General features: G+C 43.2%; 1 pseudogene; it reads left to right on the top strand.

Annotated features, from left to right (window-relative positions):
- Positions 1-1659: 1659 nt before the first annotated feature.
- Positions 1660-27468, top strand: part of LOC110508157 — a 39541-nt pseudogene continuing 13732 nt past the window's right edge.

Raw genomic sequence — 27468 nt, 5'->3', positions numbered from 1 at the left:
GTTCAAATGAAATTTGATTCAACATTCGTGACAGATAAGGGATGTCAAATACAAATGAACCTGGGTCAGCATTGGTCAGGGCTAGGGAGAGGGTAGGAGTAGATTAGGGAAAATAATTTGTGACAAAGGAGGATCAAAAAGATGGATGAAGAAGACTGGCCACTTTATGGGAGAGAGAAAGTAAGACGCCTGCATGTATGTCTGAGCACTGTGAATCGTAATGTAATGCGTGTCAAATTTTTTTTTTTAATGTTATGTAATATTATGCATAAAAGTACCATGCATGCAAACATTCATTTGTAACAATTCAGTACAGGGTGAGGGTAGGCATGGGTGTCATGCACCCATTATTTTAGAGGTGGCACGAATTACGTGAGGATAGGGGGTGTCGGAGAATGTACCATTTTTCTAACAAGTGAAACAGATTTTTCATGCAATCTAGAACCATAATCATTATGCTTAATTCTATGTAAAAAAAAAAAAAATTCTGCGTAGGTTATCTAAGCATTCAATTGTCATTTTAATTAATAATGCACATTGATTTATTTGAGAACTTATGCCATTTTGAATATTCGACAAGGGGTGTTGACGTCAATCATCTGTATTCAATGGAGAGTGAGATGCTTTGCTAACCTCAAGAATATGCAGAGCGTACAGGCCTCGGTGTAACGCTCATTCCCTCGACGATAAACACGAACCAGACCATCATCCTTGGTGAGACAAAACCCAGACTCGTCACTTAATTAGCACTTTTTGCCAGTCCTGTCTGGTCCAGCGATGGTGCGTTTGTGCCCATAGGCAACGATGTTGCCGGTGATGTCTGGTGAGGACCTGCCTTACAACAGGCATATCAGTCAGAGCACCGATGAAGGGATTGTGCGTTCCTGGTGTAACTCGGGCAGTTGTTGCTTCCATTCTGTACCCGATCCACAGATGTGATGTTCGGATGTCCTGATCCTGTGCAGGTGTTGTTACACTTGGTCTGCCACTGCGAGGACGATCAGCTGTCCGTCCTGTCTCCCTGTAGCGATGTCTTAGGAGTCTCACAGTACGGAGATTGCAATTTATTGCCCTGGCCATACCTTCAGTCCTCATGCCTCCTTGCAGCATGCCTAAGGCACGTTCACGCAGATGAGCAGGGACCCTGGGAATCTTTCTTTTGGTGTTTTTCAGAGTCAGTAGAAAGGTCTCTTTAGTGTCCTAATTTTTCATAACTGTGACCTTAATTGCCTCCCATCTGTAAGTTGTTAGTGTCTTAACGACCGTTCCACAGGTGCATGTTCATTAATTGTTTATGGTTCATTGAACAAGCATGGGAAACAGTGTTTAAACCCTTTACAATGAAGATCTGTGAAGTTATTTGGATTTTTACGAATTATCTTTTGAAAGACAGGGTCCTTTTTGCTGAGTTTATACGCAATTACTTATCAGGGGAATTGGAATAAGATGTGCATAATGAGAGAGGCCAGTGACATAGACCTCCGGAACTTGTGCACGGAATGAGCAGCAGTACCAGGGGAATCCGTGACAGTACCCCCCTCCCCCCGACGCGCTGCACCAGCAGCGGAACGACACTGGCCTCAGGGACAATCATAGGGATGCGGTGCGGGTCAGTCATGGCACCAATGGTGAAAATCCCTGGTCAGCAACGCGTCCAGGATGTACACTGCAGGAACCCAGCACTGCTCATCTGGGCCGTACCCCTCCCCTGATGTGCTGTACCAGCTGCGGGACGACACCGACCTCGAGGACGACCACAGGAATGTGGTGCGGGTCGGTCTGGGCCAGTTGCAGCTGCCGAAGTTGCAGCGGTGTCAGACAGGCCAGTTGCAGCTGTCGAAGTTGCGGGGGAGTCGGCTGGGCCATTCCCGCTGTCTCCGTTTAGGGTCGGTTATTCTGTTACGTTGTATAAGTGATTGGAGACAGGCGCAGGAATTCATAATAGGGGGGTTTAATACTCCACCCAAAATATACCACATGCCATGAAAAGGCACAGGGACGAAAACACAGGGATGTAACCCAAACAAAAGTGCGAGGTTAAACCTCTAATAAACACACGGGACGAGGCCCGTAATACACTACACAGGGAAAGACCCGTAATAACAAGTGCACAATACACGCAGCATGAAAGCCGAAAGAGCGAAGCACAGGTACTCACAGACAAACGGACATGGGAACAATAACTGACAAGACAATGGTGAACAGAGGGCACATATATACAATTACTAATCAGGGGAATTGGAGTCAGATGTGCATAATGAGACAGTTCAGTGACGTCTAGAGGCTGGTGACGTAGACCTCCGGAACTGGTACACGGAATGAGCAGCAGTACCAGGGGAATCTCCAAGCTCGTCATCAAGCTCGAGACCCTGGGTCTCGACCCCGCCCTGTGCAACTGGGTACTGGACGTCCTGACGTGCCGCCCCCAGGTGGTGAGGGTAGGCAACAACATCTCCTCCCCGCTGATCCTCAACACTGGGGCCCCACAAGGGTGCGTTCTGAGCCCTCTCCTGTACTCCCTGTTCACCCACGACTGCGTGGCCACGCACGCCTCCAACTCAATCATCAAGTTTGCGGACGACACAACAGTGGTAGGCTTGATTACCAACAACGACGAGACGGCCTACAGGGAGGAGGTGAGGGCCCTCGGAGTGTGGTGTCAGGAAAATAACCTCACACTCAACGTCAACAAAACTAAGGAGATGATTGTGGACTTCAGGAAACAGCAGAGGAAACACCCCCCTATCCACATCGATGGAACAGTAGTGGAGAGGGTAGCAAGTTTTAAGTTCCTCGGCATACACATCACAGACAAACTGAATTGGTCTACTCACACAGACAGCATTGTGAAGAAGGCGCAGCAGCGCCTCTTCAACCTCAGGAGGCTGAAGAAATTCGGCTTGTCACCAAAAGCACTCACAAACTTCTACAGATGCACAATCGAGAGCATCCTGGCGGACTGTATCACCACCTGGTACGGCAACTGCTCCGCCCTCAACCGTAAGGCTCTCCAGAGGGTAGTGAGGTCTGCACAACGCATCACCGGGGGCAAACTACCTGCCCTCCAGGACACCTACACCACCCGATGTCACAGGAAGGCCATAAAGATCATCAAGGACATCAACCACCCGAGCCACTGCCTGTTCACCCCGCTATCATCCAGAAGGCGAGGTCAGTACAGGTGCATCACAGCTGGGACCGAGAGACTGAAAAACAGCTTCTATCTCAAGGCCATCAGACTGTTAAACAGCCACCACTAACATTGAGTGGCTGCTGCCAACACACTGACACTGACTCAACTCCAGCCACTTTAATAATGGGAATTGATGGGAAATTATGTAAATATATCACTAGCCACTTTAAACAATGCTACCTAATATAATGTTTACATACCCTACATTATTCATCTCATATGTATATGTATATACTGTACTCCATATCATCTACTGCATCTTTATGTAATACATGTATCACTAGCCACTTTAACTATGCCACTTTGTTTACATACTCATCTCATATGTATATACTGTACTCGATACCATCTACTGTATCTTGCCTATGCTGCTCTGTACCATCACTCATTCATATATCCTTATGTACATATTCTTTATCCCCTTACACTGTGTACAAGACAGTAGTTTTGGAATTGTTAGTTGGATTACTTGTTGGTCATTACTGCATTGTCGGAACTAGAAGCACAAGCATTTCGCTACACTCGCATTAACATCTGCTAACCATGTGTATGTGACAAATAAAATTTGATTTGATTTGAATCTGTGACAATGCATCAGACGCAAAAAGGTTGATATCGCCCTAATACAAGAAACCCACCTAAAACATTCTGATGTCTGTAGATTCCAAGACAGATACTATAAATGTGTTGCTCATTCCTCAGCCACTAACAAAACGAATGGTGTTTTGATATTATTTGGTAGAAAACTATGTGTTCAGGATGATTGTTCTGATAATGATGATGCAGATCGTTTTGTCTTTGTAACTACGGTTATAAATCACACTAAGATGTGTTTCTCCTCAATCTACTGTCCGAACATCCCTGATTCTAATTTCCTTAGTTATATCTTGAAAAGAATAAGAACTTGTAGTGGTAGGAGATTTTAATCAGGTGTGTAATTCTGTTAGATAGGTCTCATGTTCCATTGGACTCTCAAACTGATCAGGCCTCTGGTGATCTCATCTCATTTGCTGCAGAGCTTAATATTTTAGAAACCTGGCATCTAAGGAATTTGACTGCCAAATATTATACTTTCTTTTCTTCAAGACATAATACATTTTCCCAGATAGACTACTACATATTTGTATCTCCCTATATAAACAGGTTTATTCAGACAACTGAGCTGTTCCCCATTGTCATTTCTGACCATGGAGCTGTCCTGTATAGTATTTGACTTGACAGCTCCAAACAGAAAGGTGCCAGAAGACGGCGCTTTAACACAACATTGCTGCAGAATAAGTCTTTTTTTGCTCAATTTAAGAATATTTATTGCTTAATACAGATACAGCCACATCCCACCGGTCACTTTGGGAGATGACAAAATGTTTGAGGGGAAACAAGGCTTAAGCAAAGCGAGGCCTTTCCTTGTGTCAATACAATTCCAACACCATCTGGTAAGATATCACATGACCTGGCAGAAATTAATGATATGTTTAGCTAGTTTTGTTCCCAATTATATCTATCAATCATGCATTAAAACATGGAGAATTCCATAGAGACCAAAACACCTCACTGATTATAGTTTTGTTAAAAAAGGGCAAATCTCACCTAGACTGTAAAAGTTATAGGCCCTTAAGCCTTATTACAACAGATCTCAAGTTGTTTGCAAAGGTACTTGCCATCATATTGGAACTGCTTGGCCTTTCTAGGGAGTTTTTCCTAGCCACCGTGCTTCTACACCTGCATTGCTTGCTGTTTGGGGTTTTAGGCTGGGTTTCTGTACAGAACTTTGAGATATCAGCTGATGTACGTAGGGCTATATAAATCAATTTGATTTGATTTGTAGGAAATCTAATTAGCGATGATCAAACTGGGTTTATAAAGTGTTGTTTAGACTCAGACAATATTAGACGTCGCTTCCATATCATAAATGAAAACGACCCAGTCCCTGCTGCACTTTTTTTTAGTTTGGTTGCAAAAAAAAAAAGCCTTCGATATGCTAGAATGGAACTATTTATGGTGTGTTTGGGAGGCCTTTGGTTTAGGTGAAGGATTTATCTCCATGTTAAAAATGTTGTATTCTGCATCCCAAGCAGTTGTGCAGACGGGAAACATTCTATCCAAGTATTTCTGTTTTCAACGTTCCACAAAACAAGGATGTCCATTATCACCCATGCTCTTTGCACTGTCTTTGGAGCCCCTTGCTCAAGCAATTAGATTGGACCCACTTATTTCACCAATCAATATTAAAGGTACTCAGCATAAAGTGTCACTCTATGCCAATGACACCTTATTGTATTTCGCAGACTTCTCAATTTCCCTTCCACAGATTCTGAAATGATTTACTATTTTCGGTTCATTCTCTAGATATAAACTGGGAAAATCTATACGGGTGCCCCTTAATAGCCCTGTGAAATGTTTAACTTTGCCTGCTGCATCTCCAGTGCAGTGGCATAAGGCAGACTATTTATTTGGGGATATGCATACCCACCAAATTTCCAAAGTTTGCAGAAGGAACTCTCTTAAAATATCATTACAAGGTAGGATTGCTATAGTAAAAATGAAACGGACTCGTACTGTCTGTTAAATGCTCTACATTGGTGTCACTCTAGTATGGAACCATGTAATGCAGGGATTGGTGCACGACCTGAACTGGGATACCATTTGGGAATATGTATTTGTTACCTCTAAGAACCCAGCACACCAGCTTATACATAGAAGTTATGCAACCCCATTTAGACGTTTTAAGATGAAGCTGATTCCTACTCCAGTATGTGATAGATGCCGTATGAATAGTGTTGGAACACTAATGCACGTGTTTTGGGAATGTCCTGTGGTGTTCCAGTTCTGGTCACGTTTCAGATTTCCTTACAAAAATGATGGGTGTCCCTGTGAACAAAGATCCACCATTTATTTTTGTTGAATGATGACCTTTCATTTTTATTGCAACTGGTTCAGAAAATAATAATTTAAGTGGGGTTAACAGCAGCAAAAAAAGTTATGCTTAGTGCTTGGATTACCCCTACAATCTTCTCGACTCAAACATGATTACCATATTTTCAAGATATTGTTCGTATAGAGCAGTCAGTGGCCGTGATAAACAAAGCTCGGGCAAATCCAGTTGAGGCATGGGATGTATTATGCTAAACTCTATCAGATATCAACAACTCTTTACCAGGCAATGGACCTACATGGTAGGGGAGTGGGGGGGGGGGAAATGTTATTTTCTAAGAATAATATAGAATATTTTTTATTGTAAACTCTACTTACTTTCTGTAAATGTCATATTGTGCACTCAAATATTTGACTCCTGATAGTATGTGTCACATGTGCTCCCTCTCCAGGTCACCAGGCTGCTCATTATGGCGCACACCTGTCACCATCGTTACGCGAACCTGCGTGTCATCATTCACCTGGACTGCATCACCTCCTTGATTACCTGCCCTATATATAGCACTCCCTTTGGTTCCTTCACCAGGTGTCATTGTTTCAGTTTCATGTCTGTGTGCTGTTCGAGGTTCTTGTTTTGTATTATGTTCTGTTTATTTTATTAAAACACTCACTCCCTGAACTTGCTCCCCAAACTCTCAGCGCACGTCGTTACAGTATGTAAATAGTTGTATTTTATGTTAGTGTTGTCTTGTCGGCTAGTATTTGTAAGGTGATCCTGCCTTGTGTGTTGTATATTGCGAAATATATTTTTTTTTATAAAAATATATATTTGACCTGGTCTGTGTAATTGGACTGACTTGTTTAGTATTTACACCAGGGTAGTCCATCCGCCTTCCTGGATATCTACCCACTGGTAGGTCTGCTAATTTGAAGTGTAAACCGTCAAGAACATAGATATCCAGGAAAAGAAAACGATTTAGTAAATCATTCTAAAACCTTTCCAAAAGTACAATAAAGACTATAAAAAATCAACACGTATTGTTTCTCAAGTTTGTTGCCCGCACAAACTTCCCTTATTTATGTTTGGTTGTAGGCCCACCTCTTTCAACAACTATTCTGAGTACTCCAGGTTTTCACACGTCTGAAAACTGGGAAAGCTCCGGTTCTTCCCAGCTCAAAGATGTGCTTACTGCACCCTGTGTTGCTTGGCGACTTGCCCTCAAAGTTGTAGCAGCTCAGGCGTTGGTGGTGGCACTTCAGCGAGTCTTGGGTCATCTGTTCTAAGGATCACTCTCTTAAGTAGCTCCAAATAAGAGTCTTCTCAAAACTGCTCTCTGAAGTTCTGGGATGTCCGTGTAGTCCTTTGCAGTTTTCTATGCGTAGACGTAGACACTTTTGAGACTTATTGTCGAGTCTCCTTTAGCTGAAAGAGAGAAGAATATTTGGTGAGTATTTTGTCTATAGAATTAACTATCACACCTGATTAAAGTAAGTACATTCTAAACTGAAGACCATGATTAGTTGATGATTGGAGTCATGTGTTGGCTAGGGCTTGAAAACAATCAAAACCAGTAATCCTACATATTTACAACTAAATAGCAACATTTAAATTTATATCTAGCAATATACACTACTAGTCAAAGTTTTAGAACAACTACTCATTCAAGGGTTTTTCTTAATTCTTACTATTTTCTACATTGTAGAATAACAGTGAAGACATCAAAACTATGAAATAACACATATGGAATCATGTAGTAACCAAAATATATTTTATATTTGAGATTCTTCTAAGTTGCCACCGTTTGCCTTGATGACAGCTTTACACACTCTTGGCATTATCTCAACCAGCTTCATGAGGTAGTCACCAGGAATGCATTTCAATTAACAGAATTTCTTTCCTTAACGCGTTTGAGCCAACCAGCTGTTTTGTGACAAGGTAGGGGTGGTATACAGAAGATAGCCCTATTTGGTAAAAGACCATGTCCATATTATGTCAAGAGTAGGTCAAATAAGCAAAGAGAAACGACAGTCCATCATTACTTTAAGGCATGAAGGTCAGCCAATCCAGTTCATTTAAAAAACTTTGAACGTTTTTTAAAGTGCAGTCGCAAAAACCATCAAGCACTATGATGAAACTGGCTCTCATGAGGACCGCCACAGGAATGAAAGACCCTAACAGGTGCATCTCAACATCAACTGTTCAGAGGAGACTGTGTGAATCAGGCCTTCATGGTCGAATTGCTGTAAAGAAACCACTACTAAAGGACACTAATAAGAAGAAGAGACTTGCTTGGGCCAAGAAACAGAAGCAATGGACATTAGACCGGTGGAAATTTGTCCTTTGGTCTGGAGTCCAAACTGTAGATTTTTGGTTCCAACCACCGTATCTTTGTGAGACACGATGTGGGTGAACAGATGATCTCTGCATGTGTATTTCCCAACGTAAAGCATGGAGGAGGAGGTGTGATGGTGTGGGGGTGCTTTGCTGGTGACACTGTCTGTGATTTATTTAGAATTCAAGGCACACTTAACCAGCATGGCTACAAAAGCATTCTGCAGGGATACGCCATCCCATCTGCTTTGTTTTTCAACAGGACAATGACCCAACACACCTCCAGGCTGTGTAAGGGCTATTTGACCAAGAAGGAGAGTAATGGAGTGCTGCAGCAGATGACCTGGCCTCCACAATCACCCGACTTCAAACAAATTGAGATGGTTTGGCATGAGTCGGACCGCAGAGTGAAGGAAAAGCAGCCAACAAGTGCTTAGCACGTGGGAACTCCTTCAAGACTATTGGAAAAGCATTCCTCATGAAACTGTTTGAGAGTGTGAGTGTGCAAAGCTGTCATCAAGTCAAATGGTGGCTATGGTGGTTACTAAACTCAGCAAAAAAAGAAAAGTCCCCTTTTCAGGACCCTGTCTTTCAAAGATAATTTGTAAAAATCCAAATAACTTCACAGATCTTCATTGTAAAGGGTTTAAACACTGTTTCCCATGCTTGTTCAATGAACCATAAACAATTAATGAACATGCACCTGTGGAACGATCGTTAAGACACTAACAACTTACAGACGGTAGGCAATTAAGGTCACAGTTATGAAAACGTAGGACACCAAAGAGGCCTTTCTACTGACTCTGAAAAACACCAAAAGAAAGATTCCCAGGGTCCCTGCTCATCTGCGTGAACGTGCCTTAGGCATGCTGCAAGGAGGCATGAGGACTGCAAATGTGGCCAGGGCAATAAATTGCAATGTCCGTACTGTGAGACACCTAAGACAGCGCTACAGGGAGACAGGACGGATAGCTGATCGTCCTCGCAGTGGTACACCACACATAACAACACCTGCACAGGATCGGTACATCCGAACATCACACCTGCGGGACAGATACAGGATGGCAACAACAACTGCCCAAATTACACCAGGAATGCACAATCCCTCCATCAGTGCTCAGACTGTCCGCAGTAGGCTGAGAGAGGCTGGACTAAGGGCTTGTAGGCAGGTCCTGACCAGACATCACCGGCAACAACGTCGCCTATGGGCACAAACCCACCATCGCTGGTCCAGACAGGACAGGCAAAAGTGCTCTTCACTGACGAGTCATGGTTTTGTCTCACCAGGGGTGAGGGTCGGATTCGCGTTCATCGTCGAGGGAATGAGAGTTACACCGAGGGCTGACTCTGGAGTGGGATTGATTTGCAGGTGGAGGGTCCGTCATGGTCTGGGGCGGTGTGTCACAGCATCATCGGACTGAGCTTGTTGTCATTACAGGCAATCTCAACGCTGTGTGTTACCGGGAACACATCCTCCTCCCTCATTTGGTACCCTTCCGGCAGGCTCATCCTGACATGACCCTCCAGCATGACAATGCCACCAGCCATACTGCTCATTCTGTGCTTGATTTCCTGCAAGACAGGAATGTCAGTGTTCTGCCATGGCCAGCGAAGAGCCCGGATCTCAATTCCATGGAGCACGTTTGGGACCTGTTGGATCGGAGGGTGAGGGCTAGGACCATTCCCCCCAGAAAAGTCTGGGAAATTGCAGGTGCCTTGTTGGAAGAGTGAGGAAACATCTCACAGCAAGAACTGGCAAATCTGGCACAGTCCATGAGGAGGAGATGCACTGCAGTACTTAATGCAGCTGGTGGCCACATCAGATACTGACTGTTACTTTTGATTTTGACCCCCCCTTTGTTCAGGGACACATTATTCAATTTCTGCTAGTCACATGTCTGTGGAACTTGTTCAGTTTATGTCTCAGTTGTTAAATATTGTTATGTTAATAGAAATATTTACACATGCTAAGTTTGCTGAAAATAAACGCAGAGTATGTTTCTTTTTTTGCTGAGTTCATATGATTCAATATGTGTTATTTCATACTTTATGTCTTCACTATTATTCCACAATGTAGAAAAGTAAAAAGAAATTGTAACGGTTTTCTTGGTGAGAAGGAGAGTCGGACCAAAATGCGGCGTGTCTATTGCAATCCATGTTTAATGAAGTAACACACTAAACACAAACACTACCAAAACAATAAACGTAACGAAAACCGAAACAGCCTATACTAGTGTAAACTAACACAGAATAAGGACATCAAGACACTAAGGACAATCACCCACGACAAACTCAAAGAATATGGCTGCCTAAATATGGTTCCCAATCAGAGACAACGATAAACACCTGCCTCTGATTGAGAACCACTTCAGACAGCCATAGACTTAGCTAGAACACCCCACTAGCTACAATCCCCATACATACACACCACATACACAAACCCATGCCACACCCTGGCCTGACCAAATAAATAAAGATAAACACAAAATACTTTGACCAGGGTGTGACAGAAATAAAAACCCTTGAATGAGTCGGTGTTCTAAAACTTTTGATCGATAGTATACATTATCTAGCTTGTGTGCATTCGATCCCTTCACTTGTTCCACATTTAATGTTACAGCCTTATTCTAAAATTGATTACATTTAAAAATGTTTTCTAATCAATCTGCACACAACACCCCATCATTACAAAGCAAAAACAGTTTTTTTATAAATGTTAGCACATTTATAAAAAAAAAAACAGACCTTATTTACATAAGTATTCAGACTCTTTGCTTTGAGAATTGAGCTCAGGTGCATCCTGTTTCCATTGATCATCCTTGATGTTTCTACAACTTGATTAGAGACTTTTATCTCCCTCACCAACTTCAAACATCAGCTATCTGAGCAGCTAACCGATCGCTGCAGCTGTACGTAGTCTATTGGTAAATAGCCCACCCATTTTCACCTACCTCATCCCCATACTGTTTTTATTTATTTACTTTTCTGCTCTTTTGCACACCAATATCTCTACCTGTACATGACCATCTGATAATTTATCACTCCAGTGTTAATCTGCAAAATTGTAATTATTCGCCTACCTCCTCATGCCTTTTGCACACATTGTATATAGACTCCCCCTTTGTTTTTCTACTGTGTTATTGACTTGTTAATTGTTTACTCCATGTGTAACTCTGTGTTGTCTGCTCACACTGCTATGCTTTATCTTGGCCAGGTCGCAGTTGCAAATGAGAACTTGTTCTCAACTAGCCTACCTGGTTAAATAAAGGTGAAATAAAATTTAAAAAAAAAATTAGAGTCCACCTGTGGTAAATTCAAATGATTGGACATGACTTGGAAAGGTACACACCTGTCTATATAAGGTCCCACAGTTGACAGTGCATGTAGAAGGAATTGTCCATAAGGAATTTACCCTAAGCACACAGCCAAGACAACGCAGGAGTGGCTTTGGGAACAGTCTCTGAATGTCCTTGGGTGGCCCAGCCAGAGCCCGGACTTGAACCCGATCTGAAATCCTCTGGAGAGACCTGAAAATAGCTCTGCAGAGCTTGAGAGTAACTGCAGAGATGAATGGGAGAAACTCCCCAATATAGGTGTGCCAAGCTTGTAGCGTCATACCCCAAAAGACTCAAGGCTGTAATCGCTGCCAAAGGTGCTTCAACAAAGTACAGAGTAAAGGGTCTGAATTCTGTTTTTTATTTGCTTTGTCATTATGGTGTATCGTGTGTAGATTGATGAGGAAAAACAATTCAATCAGTTTTAGAATAAGTCTGTAACGTATCAAAATGTGGAAAAAGCGAAGGTGTCTGAATAGTTTCCGAATGCACTGTATATCTTACCTTTTCAGCAGAAGAAAATGCTAATTCTGTGTCGGTTTTGAATCCCTTCAACTCCTTTCGTTCTCTCCACTGTTTGAGCGCAAATCCAAGGTTTACTCTCATCTTGGCCCGGGTTCTATCGCTTTCCCTTTTTGCCTGTCTGCTCTCCAAATTTCTAGGTTTCTTTAGCTTAGATTGAGGAGTAGTTGCTGCTAGGTCAGGTTGTTTGCCCCTCGCGTCTGTCAGCTAGGTATCTCCGCTAGCTATTAGCTAGTTAGTTGAGCCCATGCCCAACAATTGGCTGTCACACCGCCTCCTCACTAATGAAAAACATGTCCCTTATTGTGTGCGCCACAAAATCTGAGGGGAAAATCTATTGTTACTGTTGCATCACATTGGATGACCACTAGCAATTTATTGGAGCTTTTGAACATAAAAAAAATACCAAAGGCTTTAAGGTTTAGGAATTGAAATGCACCTTTCAACATTAATTTCCAATGGTGGATGAGTCCAAAAACGTTCTGCGATTGATTGATTTTGATGATATACCAGAAATCACCAGATCGGGTTTGCCCTGCCTAGTTAGCTAGTGTAAAGCATCGGCAGCAATTTTTCAACTAACCTTTACATGGCGAGAATTTTACTTCCTCTCAACTTGGAAGTTATCAGCGTATTCTAATCTCCCATCGTTAGTTGCAGGTGGAATGTAAGAATTTTAAAAAATGATTCCGTTATTAAATAAAAACTTTTTTTGCTCCATGATGTTATCCAACAATGTGTATGCCGCCATATTGTCCATTTCAGATATTTTCTCATTGCTCGAGACCGGTGAGTGTCATTCAAAGCGATGCTTGATGTCTGAGTCGGGGTCATGATGTGCATCACTTTGGAGTGGACACCCACCTGTCTTGAACAATGAGAGAAGAAACAGACAATATGGCAGCGTGCGCATTGTTGGATTACCTCATGGAGAAAAAATGGCTGCACAGACTTTACACTAAACTGTAATGGGTCACGATACTATTCTGTAGCTACATGGTCCTGTCCAGGGCTCATGTTAGTAAGTATACATTACATGCTGGCCTGCACTTTGTTCATGAGAATTTGTATCATTCAAAAAGTGGATAAAACTCTGACGCAAGTAAGGCCACCAATCTCAAGTCAAGTGCAGCTGGCCCTCCCTAACTAACCTAAAATCCCATTTGTCATCATTCCACAGTTCCAACATGGCGTCATCGTGGCAGTGGACTCTCGGGCCACAGCTGGCGCCTACATCGCCTCCCAGACATTGAAGAAGGTGATAGAGTTCAACCCCTACCTGCTGGGCACCATGGTTGGAGGTGCAGCTGACTGCAGCTTCTGGGAGCGCTTGCTGTCGTGTCTACGAGCTCCGCAACAAGGAGTGCATCTCTGTGGGAGCCACCTCCAAGCTTCTGGCTAACATGGTATACCAGTACAAAGGCATGGGCCTCAGCATGGGCGCCATGGTGTGTGGCTGGGACAAGAGAGGGCCAGGTTAATAGTTTCATACACCTGAGCACACATTAGTAACCCCAATAGACTTGAACCCCATTCATGCATGTATATGTTTAAACCACCATCAGCTGAACTATGTACACACTGTTTTTCACATACTCAGACCAAGGGTAGCAATATGAGCATGATTTAGTAGCTGCTCAGATCGTAGGATATCTTTTTTTGTATCATATTTCCTAATAGGAGTAGTTAGCAGTGACTGAGCAAACCTCCCCTGTCTCTGCTAAACACCGGATTAAGTACAGTTTTGTCGGATGCCACTAGATGGCACTGCTGCCCCACTCTTGTTTACCTGTTGTGGATTTGACTTGTGCTATTGGATACTGTGCAGTAAGAGGCAGTACATCACTGGAGATGTGCTTAAAGAGGGCTGCACAGTGACACCATAATGGGAAATCAATAGGGCTGGGACTGTGGGCCAGGGAGTGCCGGCGCGGTGATGGACGCAGGGTCTCGGCCCTTACAATTGGGTCGCATGCATAATGTTGTTCTGCTTGATCGATGAGCTTTGTTCATAGAGCGGGGGAGTATGTGTGGACAATAACTGGCCTCCAGACAGCCTGGGACCTAAGTGACACGTGTTAAATCCTGCAGTCAATCAGGAGAATAATGATCTCAGTATTAGTTCAATAGGAACGGCGGCAGCTACAATGCCAGTGAATGAATGGTGAGGTAAATGTCATGTAAATGAAATTAATCTCGATTAAGAGAAGGCTCATTAGCGGCTACAATGATGTCAAGCACAGTTATTCTGGTGATTGGGTGTCTTAAGCGGCACGTGAAATAAATCGAATAAAGTACAGTTAAAAGCTTGACAAATATGTAATGCCATGATACTCATTTGGTGAAATGCTTAGTGCCTGGTTGCTAGGCAGCGAGTGCACGCACTCCACTCGAAACTAGAGAACGATGTTTGTTTTTTAAAGGGCCGACGCGGACACTGATTTGTGGGTTGTCAAGGAGGCCGGTGGCCTGTTATTGTTATGACACATATTCTCTTTACATTTGAACGTTTTGATGATACATTTTCCCTGAGACCACCATGTATGAACTAATAAATGCATTATACAACCATACAATGGATTGGACATGGTTTTTAACTACATCATGGTAATAACTTATTTGAATGGTAAACTGGGTAAATCAAGACGGTATAGGCCTACTCACAATACAGTTGAAATCATATTCTATAGGACTGTGTGCATGTCTTGAGTTCTTGAGCTAATTTTGGTTGATTTCAGTGGTCTATGGGGCTACAGATGACATGACCTTCTTCCCTTTCATTTGTGATCATGTTAGGCCTTTGTCTGGCTTATACAAATCTCTCTGGCCAACTGACATTTCTTTTCCACGACGAGTCTGGATGTTTTACATGCGAACACATTCAGTCCGTTCTGATTGGTCCCAGAAACCGCTGGGTCGGGCTAGAGCCACCCTACATGATGACGTTATCAACTTCTTATTTTGAAGTTGCACTAATGACTTCTAGGATGGCAGTTTCAGACTGAGTGTATGTAGCTAGACCAGCGGGATTAAATCCAGGGTGAGTCGTCAGGGAAGTTAGCCTACTGATCAACATTTTCATAGAAGTAGCCTATGGTCTTCTAGAGAAAAGACACTACTCCGCAAGTCATGTAGCCAGGCAGTTCAGCTCAGCAAGGGAAAGACAAGTCATTTAGCTAACAAGTACCAGTGAATTAACAACATTTATGTTGACATTCAGCTTTGAAATTAGAATATATTGACTATTAGCTACAGTGCCTTGCGAAAGTATTCGGCCCCCTTGAACTTTGCGACCTTTTGCCACATTTCAGGCTTCAAACATAAAGATATAAAACTGTATTTTTTTGTGAAGAATCAACAACAAGTGGGACACAATCATGAAGTGGAACAACATTTATTAGATATTTCAAACTTTTTTAACAAATCAAGAACTGAAAAATTGGGCGTGCAAAATTATTCAGCCCCTTTACTTTCAGTGCAGCAAACTCTCTCCAGAAGTTCAGTGAGGATCTCTGAATGATCCAATGTTGACCTAAATGACTAATGATGATAAATACAATCCACCTGTGTGTAATCAAGTCTCCGTATAAATGCACCTGCACTGTGATAGTCTCAGAGGTCCGTTAAAAGCGCAGAGAGCATCATGAAGAACAAGGAACACACCAGGCAGGTCCGAGATACTGTTGTGAAGAAGTTTAAAGCCGGATTTGGATACAAAAAGATTTCCCAAGCTTTAAACATCCCAAGGAGCACTGTGCAAGCGATAATATTGAAATGGAAGGAGTATCAGACCACTGCAAATCTACCAAGACCTGGCCGTCCCTCTAAACTTTCAGCTCATACAAGGAGAAGACTGATCAGAGATGCAGCCAAGAGGCCCATGATCACTCTGGATGAACTGCAGAGATCTACAGCTGAGGTGGGAGACTCTGTCCATAGGACAACAATCAGTCGTATATTGCACAAATCTGGCCTTTATGGAAGAGTGGCAAGAAGAAAGCCATTTCTTAAAGATATCCATAAAAAGTGTTGTTTAAAGTTTGCCACAAGCCACCTGGGAGACACATCAAACATGTGGAAGAAGGTGCTCTGGTCAGATTAAATTGAACTTTTTGGCAACAATGCAAAACGTTATGTTTGGCGTAAAAGCAACACAGCTGAACACACCATCCCCACTGTCAAACATGGTGGTGGCAGCATCATGGTTTGGGCCTGCTTTTCTTCAACAGGGACAGGGAAGATGGTTAAAATTGATGGGAAGATGGATGGAGCCAAATACAGGACCATTCTGGAAGAAAACCTGATGGAGTCTGCAAAAGACCTGAGACTGGGACGGAGATTTGTCTTCCAACAAGACAATTATCCAAAACATAAAGCAAAATCTACAATGGAATGGTTCAAAAATAAACATATCCAGGTGTTAGAATGGCCAAGTCAAAGTCCAGACCTGAATCCAATTGAGAATCTGTGGAAAGAACTGAAAACTGCTGTTCACAAATGCTCTCCATCCAACCTCACTGAGCTTGAGCTGTTTTGCAAGGAGGAATGGGAAAAAAATTCAGTCTCTCGATGTGCAAAACTGATAGAGACATACCCCAAGCGACTTACAGCTGTAATCGCAGCAAAAGGTGGCGCTACAAAGTATTAACTTAAGGGGGCTGAATAATTTTGCACGCCCAATTTTTCAGTTTTTGATTTGTTAAAAACAGTTTGAAATATCCAATAAATGTCGTTCCACTTCATGATTGTGTCCCACTTGTTGTTGATTCTTCACAAAAAAAATATAGTTTTATATCTTTATGTTTGAAGCCTGAAATGTGGCAAAAGGTCGCAAAGTTCAAGGGGGCCGAATACTTTCGCAAGGCACTGTATCACAAATAAAGTGTAGTGAACTGACATTACAGTGCCTTCAGAAAGTATTCACACCCCTTGACTTATTCCACATTTTGTTGTTCAAAATGAAAACATGTTTTTAATATTCACACCCCTTGGTATGACACTCCAAATTGAGTTCAAGTCCATCCATTGAGATGTCACAACAACTTTATTGAAGTTGACAGTGCATGTCAGAGCAGGAACTATACCATGAAGTACAATGAACTGTCCGTAGATATCCGAGAGAGAATTGCGCTGAGGCATATATCTGGGGAAGGGTATAAAACTATATATAGATAGATAGATAGTTTCCAAGAGCACAGAGGTCTCCATTATTGGGAAATTGAAAAAATATGGAACTACCCAGACTGCCTAGAGCTGGCCGTCCAACCAAAATGAGCAACCGGGCAAGAAGTACCTTGGTCAGGGAGGTGACCAAGAACCCAATGACCACTCTGACAGAACGACAGAGTTCCTTGGCTGAGGTGGAAGAACCTACCAGAGGGACAGCAGGCACCACCAATCTGGACTTTATGGGAGAGTGGCTAGATGGAAGACACTCCTGAGAAAAAGGCACATGACAACACGATTGGAGTTTGCAAAAAGGCACGTGAAAGACTGAGAGCATAAGGCAAAAATATTCTGTGGTCTCATGACACAAAAATGTAACTATCCGGTCTGAATGCAAAGTGCCATGTCCGGAGAAAAATGGGTACAGCTCATCACCCGTCTAACGCCATGGCTTCAGAACAAGAATGTGAAAGCCCTTGAGTGGCCCAGCCAAAGCCCAGACTTGAATCCCATTGCAAATCTGTGGAAAGACTTGAAGATTTCTGTTCACCTCGCCTCCCCATCTAACTTAACAAAGCTTGAGAAAATCTGCAAAGAATAGGGGGAGAAAATCCTAAAATCCAGATGTGAAAAGCTGATAGACATACCCAAGATGACTCAAAGTTGTCATCGCTGCCATAGGTGCTTCTACAAATTATTGAATACATATCTAAATGAGATTTCTGTTTTTCATTTTCAATAAACTTTTCTAATATCAGGTATTAGAGGGGTTTCCGGGCCCATGACCCGATTTTGATATTTGAACATTCTCACTACCCCAACCACCTGAGAGAAAAAAGTAAGTCATTAACAGCCAAGATTTGTTCATTTCAAAACATTCTAACAGGATTTCTGATTTTGTATTCTCAACTCACCATCATATACTTTTAATGTGGGGCTATGGCAGTCAATTACAAATTAGTCTGACATCCTTTCTTATCTCACCACCACTAATGAGATGGGTGTGCTAGACGCATAGTCGCGTTGGGCGCTTTTCAAAGTCAGGGGGTATAGTCGACAGTGCACTGTCACATCTCTCCTGTCACATCCAACCTGGATCGATATTTGTTTTTAATGCAGAGGAGAGCACTGAATCAGGACCGTGAGTTTTAATGCTCTGAGGGAGACTGCACAGTATTCCCTTTGAGTCAGGAACCAAAATGCCTCCATAGTGACCGTGAATGAGTTGTCTGCAGCATTCGGTCACATGACAGCTTGATAAACTGTGGATTTCACTTACCGGCATCTCAACTGAGCCAGGATCCCATTCAAATTGATTTCGCTGATTCGGTCACTCGTCTGTAAAAAATTATAATATTTCCCTTAAAAGTCAACAGTCTGATTTTTACATCCATTGCGAATGACAACAGTTACTCTCTCAATTCAACAAAATATTTCCAATACTCCCCCTCGATAACCACCAAGCCTGAAATAGAACATTGTCATGCTCTGATCCCATATCTCCACATAGTTTTGCGAACAGATGTGCGTGATCTAGTTTACAATCAAAGTTACTTCCTGCATATCTCCCGAGTTCTGCGCTCAGCTCTTTTGCCGCCAGTTGCTCTCGGTGTATCCATTATAGCCCAGTGGGTGTATCATACAATGCGTCCATATGGCAGAGGGAGACACATTCATAACTAGAGTGCAGAGGCCTGTCTGCCGTCCCGTGATAGATGGAGCCCCATCTGTGCAAAAGCCCACCATTCGATCCCATGGAATCTGTTATTCGTCAATATTGCCTCGCAGCACACTGAACATCCCATGTGCCGTTTCATGCTCAGGAATCGGAAGATGGAACAATATGTTCTTGTGAATAGCGTCCCCGAACATGTAGCGAACAAAAGTCAACACATCTCGGCCCTCGCAGCTACCGTCCATTTAGAGAGCATACGGTGGGAAGTTTGAGTCGCTCAGTCAGTTTCCTCTTGATTGCTAGCTATAGCATCAATTCTTAGTTTCGCAGTGTTATCTGACAAAGGTATTGTGGAGAGTTTCTGTGCCTCTGCCTTCACACACACTGTTTTCACTATCAATTGCGGCTGGTAATATCAAAGTCTCTGCAACAGTGTTTGGTTTCATCTTAGTGGGCTTAGCCATTCACCGTGGGAATGATTCAAGTGCGGACTTCTCCTATGACCTAAGCACGCTCTCTGGTTGAATTTTGTCTTTTAGATTTGAATCATTTTCATTTTAGATTTTTTAATTAAGGTGTAACCACATTACAATGATTTTGAGAGACAAAAAAGTACACTACATGACCAAAAGTATGTTGACACCTGTTCATCGAACATCTCATTCCAAAATCATGGGCAAATAATATCGAGTTGGTCCCCCATTTGTTCAGCCATGGGCATTGGTTAGGTTGGGCGATTAGGCCTGGCTCACAGTCGGCATTCCAATTCATCCCAAAGGTGTTCAATGGGGTTGAGGCCAGGGCTCTGGGCATGTGGGGCATTGTCATGCTGAAACAGGAAAGGGCCTACCCCATACTGTTGCCACTAAGTTGGAAGCACAGAATCGTCCAGAATATTATAGTAGACAACGGAGTGGATCCTATGCAGCGACCCAAAAAAACGACTCCGAAAGAGAGGGAAACGAGGCGGTCTTCTGGTCAGACTCCGGAGACGGGCACAGCGCGCACCACTCCCTAGCATTCTTCTTGCCAATGTCCAGTCTCTTGACAACAAGGTTGATGAAATCCGAGCAAGGGTAGCATTCCAGAGGGACATCAGAGACTGTAACGTTCTTTGCTTCACGGAAACGTGGCTTACTGGAGAGACGCAATCCGAAGCGGTGCAGCCAACAGGTTTCTCCACGCATCGCGCAGACAGGAAAAAACATCTTTCTGGTAAAAAGAGGGGCGGGGGCGTATGCCTTATGACTAACGTGACATGGTGCGATGAAAGAAACATACAGGAACTCAAATCCTTCTGTTCACCTGATTTAGAATTCCTCACAATCAAATGTAGACCGCATTATCTACCAAGAGAATTCTCTTCGATTATAATCACAGCCGTATATATCCCCCCCAAGCAGACACATCGATGGCTCTGAACGAACTTTATTTAACTCTCTGCAAACTGGAAACAATTTATCCGGAGGCTGCATTCATTGTAGCTGGGGATTTTAACAAGGCTAATCTGAAAACAAGACTCCCCAAATTTTATCAGCATATCGATTGCGCAACCAGGGGAGGAAAGACCTTGGACCATTGTTACTCTAACTTCCGCGACGCATATAAGGCCCTGCCCCGCCCCCCTTTCGGAAAAGCTGACCACGACTCCATTTTGTTGATCCCTGCCTACAGACAGAAACTAAAACAAGAGGCTCCCACGCTGAGGTCTGTCCAACGCTGGTCCGACCAAGCTGACTCCACACTCCAAGACTGCTTCCATCACGTGGACTGGGAGATGTTTCGTATTGCGTCAGATAACAACATTGACGAATACGCTGATTCGGTGTGCGAGTTCATTAGAACGTGCGTTGAAGATGTCGTTCCCATAGCAACGATTAAAACATTCCCTAACCAGAAACCGTGGATTGATGGCAGCATTCGTGTGAAACTGAAAGCGCGAACCACTGCTTTTAATCAGGGCAAGGTGTCTGGTAACATGACCGAATACAAACAGTGCAGCTATTCCCTCCGCAAGGCTATCAAACAAGCTAAGCGCCAGTACAGAGACAAAGTAGAATCTCAATTCAACGGCTCAGACACAAGAGGCATGTGGCAGGGTCTACAGTCAATCACGGACTACAGGAAGAAACCCAGCCCAGTCACGGACCAGGATGTCTTGCTCCCAGGCAGACTAAATAACTTTTTTGCCCGCTTTGAGGACAATACAGTGCCACTGACACGGCCTGCAACGAAAACATGCGGTCTCTCCTTCACTGCAGCCGAGGTGAGTAAGACATTTAAACGTGTTAACCCTCGCAAGGCTGCAGGCCCAGATGGCATCCCCAGCCGCGCCCTCAGAGCATGCGCAGACCAGCTGGCCGGTGTGTTTACGGACATATTCAATCAATCCCTATACCAGTCTGCTGTTCCCACATGCTTCAAGAGGGCCACCATTGTTCCTGTTCCCAAGAAAGCTAAGGTAACTGAGCTAAATGACTACCGCCCCGTAGCACTCACATCCGTCATCATGAAGTGCTTTGAGAGACTAGTCAAGGACCATATCACCTCCACCCTACCTGACACCCTAGACCCACTCCAATTTGCTTACCGCCCAAATAGGTCCACAGACGATGCAATCTCAACCACACTGCACACTGCCCTAACCCATCTGGACAAGAGGAATACCTATGTGAGAATGCTGTTCATCGACTACAGCTCGGCATTCAACACCATAGTACCCTCCAAGCTCGTCATCAAGCTCGAGACCCTGGGTCTCGACCCCGCCCTGTGCAACTGGGTACTGGACTTCCTGACGGGCCGCCCCCAGGTGGTGAGGGTAGGCAACAACATCTCCTCCCCGCTGATCCTCAACACTGGGGCCCCACAAGGTTGCGTTCTGAGCCCTCTCCTGTACTCCCTGTTCACCCACGACTGCGTGGCCACGCACGCCTCCAACTCAATCATCAAGTTTGCGGACGACACAACAGTGGTAGGCTTGATTACCAACAACGATGAGACGGCCTACAGGGAGGAGGTGAGGGCCCTCGGAGTGTGGTGTCAGGAAAACAACCTCACACTCAACGTCAACAAAACTAAGGAGATGATTGTGGACTTCAGGAAACAGCAGAGGGAACACCCCCCTATCCACATCGATGGAACAGTAGTGGAGAGGGTAGCAAGTTTTAAGTTCCTCGGCATACACATCACAGACAAACTGAATTGGTCCACTCACACAGACAGCATCGTGAAGAAGGCGCAGCAGCGCCTCTTCAACCTCAGGAGGCTGAAGAAATTCGGCTTGTCACCAAAAGCACTCACAAACTTCTACAGATGCACAATCGAGAGCATCCTGGCGGGCTGTATCACCGCCTGGTATGGCAACTGCACCGCCCTCAACCGTAAGGCTCTCCAGAGGGTAGTGAGGTCTGCACAACGCATCACCGGGGGCAAACTACCTGCCCTCCAGGACACCTACACCACCCGATGTCACAGGAAGGCCATAAAGATCATCAAGGACATCAACCACCCGAGCCACTGCCTGTTCACCCCGCTATCATCCAGAAGGCGAGGTCAGTACAGGTGCATCAAAGCTGGGACCGAGAGACTGAAAAACAGCTTCTATCTCAAGGCCATCAGACTGTTAAACAGCCACCACTAACACTGAGTGGCTGCTGCCAACACACTGACACTGACTCAACTCCAGCCACTTTAATAATGGGAATTGATGGGAAATGATGTAAATATATCACTAGCCACTTTAAACAATGCTACCTTATATAAATGTTACTTACCCTACATTATTCATCTCATACGCATACGGATATACTGTACTCTATAGCATCGACGGTATCCTTATGTAATACATGTATCACTAGCCACTTTATACTATACTATGCCACTTTGTTTACATACTCATCTCATTTGTACATACTGTACCCGATACCATCTACTGTATCTTGCCTATGCTGCTCTGTACCATCACTCATTCATATATCCTTATGTACATATTCTTTATCCCCTTACACTGTGTACAAGACAGTAGTTTTGGAATTGTTAGTTAGATTACTTGTTATTACTGCATTGTCGGAACTAGAAGCACAAGCATTTCGCTACACTCGCATTAACATCTGCTAACCATGTGTATGTGACAAATAAAATTTGATTTGATTTGATTTGATTTGATTTTGCTGTAGCGTTAAGATTTCCCTTCAGTGGAACTAAGGGGCCTAGCACGAACAATGAAAAACAGCCCCAGACCATTAATCCTCCACCAGCAAACTTTACAGTTTGCACTATGGATTGGGGCAGGTAGCGTTCTCCTGGCATCCGCCAAACCCAGATTCCTCCGTCTTACTGCCAGATGGTGAAGCGTGATTCATCACTCCAGAGAATGCATTTCCACTGCTCCAGAGTCCAATGGCAGCGAGCTTTACACCACACCAGCCGACGCTTGGTATTGCGCATGGTGATCTGCTCGGCCATTGGAAACCCATTTCATGAAGCTCCAGACAGTTTTTGTGCTGACTTAGCTTTCCTGAGGCCGTTTTGGAACTCGGTACTCGGTACTTGCTTGTGTAACCTACCACTTCGTGGCTGAGCCGTTGTTGCACTTAGACGTTTCCACTTCACAATAACATCACTTACATTTGGCATACCATGACGGTGCCATGTTGAAAATCATTGAGCTCTTCATTAAGGCCATTCTACAGCCACTGTTTGTCTATGGAGATTGCATGGCGGTGTGCTCGATTTTTATTTTGTATTTTTTTATATATATTTTTTTACACCTATCAGTAATGGATGTGGCTGACACAGCCACATACGTGTGGTGCTCTGTGTGTGTGTGTATATATATATATATATATATATATATATATATTAATTTTGTAATTGTATTTTCTAACAGAATTTTGGAAATTCTTCCACAACTCCATTTTCATATCAAGTGGGGGTCGCGACCCCTAGTTTGGGAACTGCTGGGGTATTGTGTGAGAAAAAATAAACATTTAAGCCATTTTGTATTCAGGCTGTTTAGGGATGACCCCCATTTAGTCAATTGTTTCGTCGATAAGCTGTTGGTCAACCAAGATGTCTTTAGTCGAGCAGTAGCCCATGCTGAGGGAACAAATCCATTGTGGAGGCCATGTGGAATGGCACAGTCTAAAACAGGCTACTAAAATTGTATATGGTTACACTGTAAGAACAATGAAGCAACACTAATACATTTAGTTTATAGCAAATTACCTTTCTCCTCCGTTGGATAGCGGTCACTGTCCGCGGTTCTGAAACACATCGGTGCGCTGTTGAATTGGCGCCTTTTCCTAGACCATGTTGCTATGTGCATAATAGCAATATTAATCCCCATGTTGGTGTTGAGAACAACGCAGCGGAGGCAGCAGCGGAGTTAGGAGACAAGAAAACAGTCCTTACCTTAATTGTCTAAGAAAAGTGTGGAGAGAGGAAACCAACTTAATTAGGTCTATAATCAACAGCCCAACTGTTAAATGTGCCTGATTTATAAAACATCCACATACAGTGCTTTCGGACAGTATTCAGACCCCTTGACTTTTTCCACATTTTGTTACGTTACAGCCTACTTAGTGTTTACACTGTTCCAAATTGTCCAAAAATTCATATTTATAATAATAATAACCCTTTTTTAAAATCTCCTTTTTATTGTTGTTATTATGATCATCATTGTAACAATAAGTATTATATTGTAATGTCATTATAATTAGTAAGCTTAGTATAGCAGTCTTGTATAACCACCATCGAACTGTAGGCCTAAGAGCACATTCTGTTTAGTCTTAATACCGTAATTTACTTAGGTCTATATTTCCGTAGTTATATATGCTTCTGTATCAATCAGCAATTTGTTAATGTCATCACACAGCATATGAGTCATTCATGATTTGAAATGCAATCAAGCATTTTAGTTTAATATAAAATAAAAATGCACACTTGAATAATTTGCGTAAATAATAATCCATTCTATTTCGGAAAATTGCATTCAGGAATGAATGTGACTTTTTTTTGTCTATGCTGTAATAGAGTATTTTCCAAAATAAAACTTTCCAAAAGACTCTCTAGTATGCTTCTCAGACAAATTATATTGTAATCTAACAGCACCTGTTTGTCACACACAATATGCACGCAGCACTTGCTCCTTACATGACCTTATTTTTCTTGATCTCCAGTACTTTCCAGGTATAGTCAAATCTATTCCACACATCTGACTTCCCCTTTAACTCCCGAGCAACCAGTTTAACATTCGCCTTTTTTAGTTGATTTATCATGTCCTCTGCATCCATTTTGCTTTCATTGTGTTACGGTGTTCTGAGTTTATTATAACCAATTTATTGATGTGATTATAATAGGCTATAGGTCGTGTGTGCGATGCATACATGTCACGTAAAGAGAGCAAGGGCTGAGTGAATAAGGAATGCTTTTCGTAAACATATGAGGGGATTTCGGTGACCAAACTTTTCAATCAGAAATGGCTGTAATTATGTTGCAGCTTCAGCAACACGGACAGCGGGATTAACACTGTTGATGTTCTGTGGTGGCTGCTGCAGCAGGGAGGAGAGACAGTGGGTGCTAGTCACCCGCCGCCATTTATTTTGTATTTTTTTTACACAGTGCAGGAAGTCTGGGCCCTGCAAAATCAAATCAATTGTGGTCGGACCCTCTCTCGTCATTTGTGTGTCTTCATTCTTTCATCAAACAGTGCACTTAAAGCATCAGACAAGCTCAGTGCATATAGATGATGTGATTTAAATACATAGGATGTCTATATATGGAAAAATACACTTAACATTTCGACCAATCGATTGGTCGAAAGAACAGACGACTCTCGGTCGACCTAGATTTATTTTTGCCCCTGTGGCTGTTACACAACAAAATGTAAGAGCCCGCTTGCAGTTTGCCAAAAGGCACCTAAAGGATTCTCAGACCATGAGAAACAAGATTCTCTTGTCTGATGGAGATTGAACTCTTTGGCTTGAATGCCAAGCCTCACGTTTGGAGGAAACCTGGCACCGCTCAGCACCTGGCCAATACCATCCCTATGGTGAAGCATGGTGGTGGCAGCATCATGCCTGGGTGATGTTTTTCAGTGGCAGGGACTGGGAGACTAGTCAGGACTGAGGGAAAGATGAACGGGGCAAAGTACAGAGTTCCTTGATGAAAACCTGATCCAGAGCGCTCAGGACCTCAGACTGGGGTGAATGTTTACCTTCCAACAGGACAACGACTCTAAGCACACTGCCAAGACAACACAGCAGTGGCTTTGGGAAAGTCTCTGAACGTCCTTGAGTGGCCAAGCCAGAGCCCGGACTTGAACCCGATCAAACATCTCTGGAGAGACCTGAAAATAGCTGTGCAGCGACGCTCCCCATCCAACCTGACAGAGCTTGAGAAGGTCTGCAAAGGAGAATGGGAGCAACTCCCCAAATACAGGTGTGCCAAGCTTGTAGCGTCATACCCAATGAGACTCGAGGCTGTAATCACTGCTAACAGTGCTTCAACAAAGTACTGACTAAAGGGCCTTTCCATCACAAGTCAAAAGTTTGGATTACTTACAGTACTTACAGTACCAGTCAAACGTTTGGCTACACCTACTCATTCCAGGGTTTTTCTTAATTTTCCACTATTTTCTACATTGTAGAATAATAGTGAAGACATCAAAACTATGAAATAAGACATGTGGAATCATGTAGTAACCAAAAACAAATGTATTTTATATTTGAGATTCTTCAAAGTAGTCTCAGTTTGCCTTGATGACAGCTTTGCACACGCTTGGCATTTTCTCAACCAGCTTCATGAGGTAGTCACCTGGAATGCATTTCAGTTAACAGGGGTGCCTTGTTAAAAGTTAATTTGTGGAATTTCTTTCCTTCTTTAATGCGTTTGAGCCAATCAGTTGTGTTGTGACAAGGTAGGGGCGGTATACAGAAGATAGCCCTATTTGGTAAAATACCAAGTCCATATTATGACAAGAACAGCTCAAATAAGCAAAGAGAAACAACAGCCCATCGTTACTTTAAGAGATGAAGGTCAGTCATTCCGGAAAATTTCAAGAACTTTGAACTTTTCTTCAAGTGCAGTCGCAAAAACCATCAAGCGCTATAATGAAACTGGCTCTCATGAGGACCACCACAAGAAAGGAAGACCCAGAGTTACCTCTGCTGCAGAGGATAAGTTCATTAGAGTTAACTGCAACTCAGATGGCAGCGCAAATAAATACTTCACAGAGTTCAAGTAAAAAACACATCTCAACTAGGGATGCACTGATATGCCATTTTTGGCCACAACTGATATCCAATATTTTCCTTGCCAAAAAACACGCTACCAATATTGAACATTTTAGCTGCCTTTTAAGCATTCTAGCACA

The sequence above is a fragment of the Oncorhynchus mykiss genome, chromosome 28 (genome assembly GCF_013265735.2).
Source record: "Oncorhynchus mykiss isolate Arlee chromosome 28, USDA_OmykA_1.1, whole genome shotgun sequence".
In the NCBI taxonomy this organism is placed as follows: domain Eukaryota; kingdom Metazoa; phylum Chordata; class Actinopteri; order Salmoniformes; family Salmonidae; genus Oncorhynchus; species Oncorhynchus mykiss.
The sequence above is the reverse complement of the archived record's forward strand: the minus strand, read 5'-3'. Positions and strand labels throughout refer to the sequence as shown.